The sequence below is a fragment of the Ixodes scapularis genome, unplaced genomic scaffold, assembly GCF_016920785.2.
Source record: "Ixodes scapularis isolate PalLabHiFi unplaced genomic scaffold, ASM1692078v2 PGA_scaffold10__122_contigs__length_95168666, whole genome shotgun sequence".
In the NCBI taxonomy this organism is placed as follows: Eukaryota; Metazoa; Arthropoda; class Arachnida; order Ixodida; family Ixodidae; genus Ixodes; species Ixodes scapularis.
In genome coordinates this window covers 13,647,043-13,654,253 of record NW_024609836.1, presented here as the reverse complement: position 1 = coordinate 13,654,253, position 7,211 = coordinate 13,647,043, and positions in this window count along the sequence as shown.

The window sequence follows — 7,211 nt, the reverse complement described above, 5'->3', positions numbered from 1 at the left end:
AAGTATACTAAAAGTATACTTTCAGTACGGTCTTTGTACTGATTGTATACTTTAAGTGTACTTAAAGTATACGTCCAGTAAAAATGGCGGTGGACTGAAAGTATACTCGTCCGTACAAAACTAGTACGTGTAGTAGAGTCGTAGTGCCCGCGGTAAAAAGTAGTTCAAAATCAGTATACAGAAAGTGCACTTAAGTATACAAAAGGTCTATTTCCAGTGCTTGCAGTCGGTGTACTCAAATTATAATAACGGGCATATATATATATATATATATATATATATATATATATATATATATATATATATATATATATATATATATATATATATATATATATATATATATATATATATATATATATAGTGCGATTTTTAACATCAACACACTAAAAACGCGATAGATAGGCCGATGCCGTTTAGACAGAATATTCGTGGGTCTCGGCGGACATTAGATAAGTAAATAAACGTCACAATACGTTGTTTAATTGGCTTTTTTAATTGACAGTGTAATTGACCATGTTCAATTTTCAATTTTAAAGGGGCTATGAATAAACTCTATCCCAACTGTAACAATTTGCGAAAAGGTGACGAGTTTTGGGTTCTTCATAGCTAAGACTCTGCCTTTCGTCGCCTGATTAAAAACAGCGCGCTGGACAGAGCGCAGGATGCAATTCTTACTTATTCCCTTCAGTCGAACCGTTGGAAGTATGGTGCTGGAGCATCCACTAAAGGCACGCTGTCAAAAGTGTGCAACTTCGTTCATGCTGAATGCGACAGCACTTTATGAGTGTTGTAACTTCGCTAGAAAATTAAATAATGCATAAAAATTCAGTATGAGAAGTTCTCGCTAACACAAACAAACATGCCATCACCGATATGCCATGTCAAAACCACTAAGTCACTCTCCACTTTGCCCGCCCCTGCCGCGCGTGGTTCTTGAATCGAGGGAAAAAAGGGCGAAATTTGATAAATAAATATCTGAAAGCCCCTTGCTGTTTCGTGAATAGTTTTGATTGTGTTAGGCTCTAATAACGACTGCCTCTACAACAGAAATAATAAAAAAAGTAATTTTACGGATTTTAACTACTTAAAAAAAATGTTGCCACGGTTATTCACCCGTGTAATGTCCGCCGAGCTCGGCGGACATTACATGGGTGAATAACCTTGGCAACAACTTCATGTGTCTCGTGCGACTAGTCGCACCACACACATGAAGAGTGCATCAACATGACAGTGAGCCCCCAATTTTCCTGAAACCAGCTCAATAAAAAATATCACCGGGTATAGCTAACATAATGTGACAAAGGGATGCTTCATTTCTCATTTCACTGCAGTAGACGTGGTCCAAAAGTTCCCCGGGGAAACGACCGGCACTGTCATAGCACACTTACGTCGCAAATGCAACATGGACTTACGCCTAAAAAAAAGCACACATAGAAAAATTATCTACATTGTACGCCACGGAAACTAGCGTTATCTAACTTGTCAATATTTATTTCAGCTAGTCATTTCTATAAATTTAGCAATTGAAAAGTCTACTTTTATTGCAAAGATAGCTTTATTTTCCCTGAGCTGTATTTGTTACCTTTATTGAAGAATAAAAGTTTACTGTAAAAAAAACTGTTACCACTATTCGGAAGCTAGGCGATCGAGGGCAATCGCACCCAGTGTTTAATGCAGCTGATGAAAAAGCACGCACATGACTTTGTTTTCAAAGTGTACCGCCACTTGCGTGCTGCCTCATAGGCTAGTAGACAAATTACGTTTGCAGGATAATCCAGTGTTTCTGTAATGCAGGTCCCAGCGCACTATACGCTGTTTCAGATATCTGCATCCACAGCGATCGAATAGACAGGAGGTAAAAAAAACCACGGCTAGTAATGGGGACATAAGATGCTCCACCTTGCATAGTCGCATGCAGCGCGATTCAACTTCTGAACCGCGTAAGCGAAGTGGTGTTATGAATGGAAGCTTGCTCTGAAATTGGCTGGAGAAATCGGCGCCTTCATGTAACAACCCCAAGCTTTCACCGAAAAGGTTTCATGGTGTAGATTTATCTCGCAAACCTCTAGGACATCTCAATTCACCTGAAAAGAGATTGACAATTGCAAACAACGAACAACACCGTCGATCGAGAGTTCCACACTGTAAAAAAATCGACGTAAATTTAACGTGTCTTTCCCTCATCAAAAAAGAGGGGCAGGCTCATTGATTCAAAACACGAGGTTGCCCTCAATATTTATGTGCCGCTAGACCCGATCTTTTCAGAAAAGCCAAAATCCCAGCGGTGCAAACATGCGCTGATGAATCAAAATAGCTTTGGCGACAAGGGAGAAATTGCTTGAGATATTTTCGGTTTTACACTGAAAAAGAAAACCGAAAGTTTAGATAAAACCTAAGATAGACTAAACGTTTTGTTTAATTTTTTACGAATGTAATAAAGTGACATTATTATTATTAACATATTGATTTGCTTAGTTTTGCCTTAAAAAAAAGAAAAAACAAAGAACAAAAAGAAGAGACTTTGGAAAACTGCGCAAGACCATCGCTATTACAAGCAGCTTCCGTTCGGCCGCCGTTGGAGTTCCGGAGGGTTCGAGCATCGCTTCTTCTTTACATTTTTGCAGTTTTAGCGGATATTTTAGATAGCTTACTTACGAATACCGTGTTTAATAATAGCAAGCGATTACTGAGAGCTGTGAGACGCAGCGTCGCAAGTGGCGGACAGCCATGGCCGACTGGTGCAAGCGAAGGTGAGGAAGTTTCTTTTGTTTCTGCGAAGCCCGCCGTTGTTTCAAACTTTGTCTTGTACCGTGTGCTTGCTAAGCTATGCTTGACTCTCACTATGCTCTACCCGGTTTTATTTCGTTATTTGAGAAGAGCGTATTTTCAAAATTTATGGCTCTCTCCGCAGAGCGAGAAAGATTCGCGTGCGGCGGAACCGAGGGCGAGCCGAGGGCCTGTCCTGGGGCCGTCCCTACGACGGTCGCCCGACGACGCTTTTGCGGAGCGTTCAAGTACAGTCTGACGGCAGTTCAAGCAATCACAGGTCATGCTAGTTCTGACGTGTGGTCCCAACAGTCTCTCGCCGACGATTTGTTTTATAAAACGGGAGCGAGAAAAACGTTACAAGAGCGAGCAGCATGATTTCTTGCCCGTGCTGATGCCTGTGCCGTAGAGACAGGCGATGTCTTTGCGTATGCCGAAGCGGCACGCTTTCCAAGTTTGTGATTGTGTGTTGTGAATAAAGTGAGTTCGAATGTCACGTTTTTTAGTGGCGGCGAAAGCCGCTACAAAAGGCAGAGCAGTTAGAAAAAGCAAAAGCATGAAAAAATGTTAAAAGAACCTGAATATTCGATGGAGTGGAAAGACTACCAACGTACCAACTCGCCCAGTTATTCTTCGTCAAAGAATAATAGCCAATACCAATAAATTCAGTAAATGCCAACTTTTAATTAGTTAGAAATTTATAATTGATGCAGTACACCCTTACCCTGCTCTAGAGCTTTTATGATATCAGATAATGTGTAAATATATAGGATAGTTCATAGCAACCATTTATGTCCGACCCATTATATTGAATCTTTTCTCTGAAAGCTCGAAGTTATATAGAAAAAAGTGCTTATCATAAATTAAGCCGCACTACTGAATGTGTAATAGCGTATGACTTGTATGTGTGTTCTCAGCAAAAGAAAAGGAGGCATTAAAAAAAGGTCAATCATTTTGTTTGCTCTGTGCTAGAGCTTCTTTCAGGTACACGCAAAATGTGGGTGTCTACACCTAAAAAAGTGCAATTGACATTCCCCGCAGGGCTGCAGGCATGACTCAGTTGGGCAGCAGGTTGCAACCTTTGGGAACCTGCGTCACAAGAGTAAAAGTCACGTCCGCCCACTGATCTCTATTATGGGTGGCTGGATGATGCATCGAGCACATAGGTATGAAGCCACCATAAGGAAGCGGCCTGTCCCGATAGCAAGCGCTTGACAGGCTTTTCAACTCTCACGAGTGCTGGTTCGAACAGCGTTTAGGGCGCTGGGTTTTTTCTTGTCATCCCAAGAGAGCCTGCTTGTTGCGGAGTAGCAGTGCATCCGCACCCGAGAAGTCTCCTGGGAAGCCATTCGACGTGAACATTTTTAGATTCTATTTTATCAAAAAGTGTGCATATACCCCTATTCTTGGGATTTCATCCAGAACTAATTTCTGCAGCGCACTTGCACATGCAGAGAAGCGCAGTGAACAAAACAAATCTATCGCAATGGTGACTCTGCGAGTGCTTTGAAAGGTTTGAATGACATAAACGACTTTGTTTGCGCGAGCTCAATATTTATTCTTTTTATGAAATGTTAGTGTTGAGAATACTTTCCAGGTACAAAATTTTGCAATCAGGAGTAATGTTCAATGCATTCGTATCCATGGGGTTACTTTTTTGCATGGCCAATTTTGAGCAATTTCGATAAACTCGCAAAAACTAAGCCTTCGTGAAAATTAGGTCGTTTACAATAGTACAATTAATCTTCAAACCACTGTCGAATACCGTCTTATACTAAGCTTCTAAAATACAATTTTATTATTAGCACACACAGCTCTGAAATTGGCCATTCTCAGATGTTTTCGTTGTGGCCTTCATCAATCCATGTGCTTAAAATGTAGAAGCTGCAACCTTGATTCTTTTATTATTTGTTTCTTTATGGTGCCTAGGATTTGAGGTAATAAATGTTGTGCTTTGCAATGAACACTATTACCTGTAGCATAGCCCTGGGCATGCCAAGAAGGCACACCACCAATGTCTGACATATCAGGCTTTCAGAAACGATATTGTCCGATTTTCCTCACCCTTTTGTCAGGATGAAGTTGTTACTATCTTGCCTTCCTCACATAGTGGTCCTTTGAGCGAATTTTGTGATGTTATATCATAGCGTGGCATAGGGTAATCTTCTCTTCCCTTTTAACGCAGGATGTAATGGTATACCATCATCACAAACGAGAGTGTACAGTGAGGCATGCTCGGAAACTTGAATAAAGTGATAAGTAGGATTTCAATTTCTGTCTAATCAATTACGCGAAGAACACTGATCATAATGTTTGTATGCTACAGATACATACTTTCAGTTGAAAAATGCAATGCACCTCTTCTTTATGGCTTTTCTCACACAGTTTCAGAAGACGACCGTACGTCATTCTCACGAGGAATAGAGCTGCCAAACATTTCCTCGTTAATTTCCTGACTCATTTTTAAGAGTGCATTTCCCGATGGTGGCGCCTCTGGATTATCATTATCAATTGAGTTGTCAACGGCGTTTCTTAACATTTCACGAGAATGGAGCTATATGAAATGAAATTTCACTGGCTGAAATACAGCCGTTCAAAGAAACATCTTTGAAAAGTCAGTTTTTTAAATGCAGACGCCGATTTTTCTGGCCAATTTGAGACCGTTCTTTCCGTTCAGAACGCCCGACATACACGGCGTCCTAGATAACTTGCATCATACTTAAAAAAACACCGGAGGGCTCTGCAAGAGTGAAATCAGCTGTCGTTAGCAAGCGTCTTAAGAAAGTGCACTGATTTGTTTAATGCGCCTGGCTATGTAAATAACTAACATTAATGAGCTAACCTTTCAAATATTCTTTTAAAGGCCAAGGTGTCAATTGTAAAGTTGCAGGGCGCATTGAGAAACACCCAATTAAAGTGTTTGAAACTTAATGCGGTTTCGTGTTTTTTTCCGGCCTTCAAAGGACGCACAATCGCGGCGCGCTTGCGCGCCGTGATTGGGAAGGCGAGTCGTCACGCGGTATTTTGTTTTATTTCGCGGGCGTTTTTTTGAAGGCTAGGAAAAAGGAGCATGCAAAGTGCACCTTGTTGAAAATGGTTTAATTGGGTGCTTCTTAATGCGCTCTACAACTTTCCATTTCACACCTCGGCTTTTATATTGTCACGGGTGGTGACCAAAGGAACACTAAATAAACAGAAAGAAAGAAACGTTTAATGTGGCGAACTTGTGCCAAAAACTAAAAGGGTGCAAAGATAATAACAGAGCGTCGCGGGCGTCGAAGTCGGCAAAGCAGCACAGTCGAACGCTGGGGCGAAACTGACAGCGGCTCGCCACGCGGAGCCCCTTATGTACATGCGTGGTCTTCTGGAAAAATCGGCGAAGAAACTTCGACGCGTGGAACATTCGGGCCTGGAACAAGCAACATGATTCTCGAATTCTCCAGAACACTAAATTAGAGGAATAAACAAAAGACATGTCGCTCCAGGATTCGAACCCTAGCCTTTCGCGTGGGAGGCAGGCGCGATAACCATTAGGCAACGCGCGCGCTGCCTACTTGGCGAGCGCGCGCGGCATTACTCCCCCCTTTTAAAAGTGCATCGCCCCGATGCAGCACAAAACAAAAAGCAAACAAAAAGAACGGTAAACTAAAGAGTCATTTGGAATACGTAAGGTCCACTGTCCTATCGAGCGTAGTACGGCTTCATGCGCACGACGTGGACGACTTCTGGTCGTGGAGGGCGGCGTGATGAAGTCCGTGTTCCATCGGGCATCACCTCGTAGTTCAGATCACCGAGTCGACGAAGTACTTTGTAGGGTCCGAAGTAGCGCTTTAGGAGTTTCTCACTAAGACCACCGCGGCGGATCGGTGTCCACACCCACACCCTGTCTCCGGGCTGGAAGTGGACGTCCCGACGACGAAGGTTGTAGCGGCCAGCGTCGACACGTTGTTGGGCTTGAATACGGTGTCTGGCGAGCTGGCGGACTTCTTCTGCCCGTTGGGCAACCACCTGGGCGTCGTCGCTTCCGTCGAGAGCTGGTTCGTGGGGTAACATCGCGTCCAGCATTGTCGTTACCCTGCGCCCATGCACCAGTTGAAAGGGTGTCACTCCGGTGGTCTCTTGTACGGCCGTGTTGTAGGCAAAGGTGACGTACGGCAGCACCTCGTCCCATGTCTTGTGCTCCACGTCGACGTACATGGCAATCATGTCGGCGATGGTCTTGTTGAGTCTTTCCGTGAGCCCGTTGGTCTGCGGGTGGTACGCCGTGGTGCGACGATGGCTGGTGTGGCTGAGACGCAGGATTTCTTGGGTCAGCTGTGCCATAAACGATGACCCTCGGTCTGTGATCAGGACTTCGGGGGCGCCATGCCGGAGGACGATGGACTCGATGAAAGACTTGGCGACTTCCACAGCAGTCCCTGAAGGGAGGGCTTTCGTTTTGG